General features: G+C 39.4%; 1 long non-coding RNA gene across 1 annotated transcript; it reads right to left on the reverse strand.

The window, feature by feature from the left end:
- Positions 1-403: 403 nt before the first annotated feature.
- LOC106632622 lies at positions 404-2591 on the reverse strand. Its single transcript, XR_006053485.1, has 4 exons — positions 2322-2591; positions 2122-2217; positions 1860-1955; positions 404-587 (listed from the first exon to the last, which is right to left on the reverse strand). It is a non-coding gene; the product is annotated as an uncharacterized LOC106632622 (long non-coding RNA).

The following is a 2591-nucleotide window of genomic DNA, read 5'->3' on the forward strand; positions in this document are numbered from 1 at the left end:
AAAACTAAATGTGAGTATGATAAAGGCCAGTGGCATTTAAGTAAACATATACGTGAAACATCAGAAATTAAAGTACAAACATCTGCATTGAAATCCTCCCGCTGTCACAGTATTACATTACTTCATAGATTGTCCAGTAATACAAATTCACAGTAAGAAAAAACTGTAGCCTTCAACAATTCTGAAATTGATTCAATAAACAATCATGTAAAAGAAATATTGAATTACCGACATCAAATATTTATAAATCTCATGTGTGTTGTGTGTGTGTGTGTGTGTGTGTGTGTGTGTGTGTGTGTGTTGTAGTCTGTGTGTGTGAGTGAGTGTGTGTGTGTGTGTTGTGTGATGTGTGTCTGTGTGTGTGATGTGTCTGTGTGTGTGTGTGTGTGATGTGGTGAAGGCATTTAAACAGAGATCAGTTAAATAAAATTCAGGGGACCTATTTTTTTGCCCGTGACATCATTATTTGTAACTGTACTTTATTAATTGTCCAGAGCTTTGGTTGGTTCTGTTGGCACCAAATGTTCATCTTCAGAGATGTCACATTCTTTCACAGCCTCCTCAGGTTCTTCTTTGGCTTTTTGTAACTAAAGCAAAGAATTAATGCACACAATAAGAACCACTTTGTCATGGTCTGGGTGTGTGGCTGTAAAATTCCTGAAGGTCTGGACCTCCCTGGTATCCACCCATGGGCAGGGCCTACAGCCTCCCTCACCTGAAGCTGATTGAGGCAATCAGGTTGGAGATTTAAGCTGCTTGCTGACACTGCTTCCTCGCCAGTTCGTCAACTACCCTATGTTGGTAACCAGGCCTCACGCTTCATGTCTATGATCTCAACCTAACCTTGCAATCTTGTGGCCTGCAGTGTCATCTTGCAACCTTACACCACCACGGGACTTCACCGCTCAGGACACGCCACCACAAACCCACCTGGACCGCACCACCTCTCCTTCAATGCTTCCATCTCCCACCTGCACAGAAGATTTTCATAGCTTCCACCCTCTCCAGAACTCCTCATTGGCTACCGCTCTAACACTGCTCTCCTCTCTTCCAGTACGTCACCTAATCACCAGCAGCTGCCGCTGCTTTCTTGGACCTGTCCCCTTGCTTATCCCTCTCCCCTGGCCAAGACCCTCACACCCCATGTGTCAAGCGCTATCGTAAACATCATTTTTGTGCTAGTTAATAAACCTTTGTTAAACCCTTTCCTCAGCCTCCGCTTTGGGTTTTCTGCACGTGGGTTTGATCTTTGGTACTTGGCCGTTTTGTGACACACTTTAACTTTGCAGTGCACCTCTAAAATGTTCAGTGTGGTGTTTAATTTTTTGGTATGAATCTGAAAAGTCGTAGCTTACACTAAGCTTTCTCTGCTCATGAATTCCACTACAATTACTGTATCCTTTTTTGTTGTTGTTGTGTAGTTGTAATAATGATACCTTATCTTTGATGCTCATAAAGACACAGCAGTGTAATTATTGGAAACACCTTTGTGATTCTAGCCCACAATGCATAATGTAATAATTCCAGCCCAGCTGGCTAAAACAGCCCAGCTTCCGCTCTGTCTTTATCCTTTAATAGCAGCTTTTTACTAATTTGAACAGAAGTAGGTGTGGCTTCTGTACCTGGGATAACATGATAGATGTATTACCTCTCAGTGACATCATACAGAATTTAAAAAAAAAAAGTTTAAAACTGTCTCAAACATAAGCTTTAGGCTCACACATATTACTTGTACATGCAATAACCTCGTTATCTAAAACTTTGGCATCCTTAAAATGAGCATGGAGCATTAATACATAAAATGATTCATAATAACAAAAATAGGAAAATAGAAAAGATCTTTAAGAATGGGCACATACCTGGTTTATCTTGTTTTCCAGCTCCTGTTTTAGGGCCTTTATATCTTCCTCAACCTCCTTCCTCCTCTGCTGTTCACCCCGAATCTTCTTCTTGAACTGCAAGAGAAGAAAGAAAGAAAATACATTTATATACATATAAATGTAAATTTAAAACTAAAATTAATTTTATTAATCTTGTGTTGAACATTTGTGGTAAGATTTTGTTTCACTTCCCTCCTGTGTGAAGAGTGTTTTTCAAAGAGCAGATTATAAACTCACTGACCTCCTCCTTGTATCTTTCTTTTAGTTCACTCAGCTGTCGCTCAGACTTTTGGCTCACCTCTGTGAGAGACTCAAACTGACACTTGGACTCTTGTAGCTAACAAACAAAGAAACATGAAGGATTTTGAACAAATTGTAAAGCCTTGAAAAACACACAAATGTTATGGTGGATATGTAGATCTTTATATAATGAATACGCACCTCTTTGTTTTTATTCTCCAATTCATCCTTCAGAGTCTGCACATCTTTCTCAGCTTTCTCTCTGCTCTGCTGTTCATCCTTCAGCTGCTGCTGGAGTTCACTTACCTTGATTTCAAGCTGGGAGGAAAGAGAAGAGAATGTAAGTCTTTGAAAATGATTAGAGAAGATGAGACATGTCCTTTTTGTGGGTTTAGTAAGGAGATTTACATTTATTTATTTTTTGTTAAAATTTGGATTTGCGATTTGGAAAAAAGCAATAATGCTAAAATA

Source organism: Haplochromis burtoni, unplaced genomic scaffold (assembly GCF_018398535.1).
Source record: "Haplochromis burtoni strain Fernald_Lab_line unplaced genomic scaffold, NCSU_Asbu1 Contig_1095, whole genome shotgun sequence".
In the NCBI taxonomy this organism is placed as follows: domain Eukaryota; kingdom Metazoa; phylum Chordata; class Actinopteri; order Cichliformes; family Cichlidae; genus Haplochromis; species Haplochromis burtoni.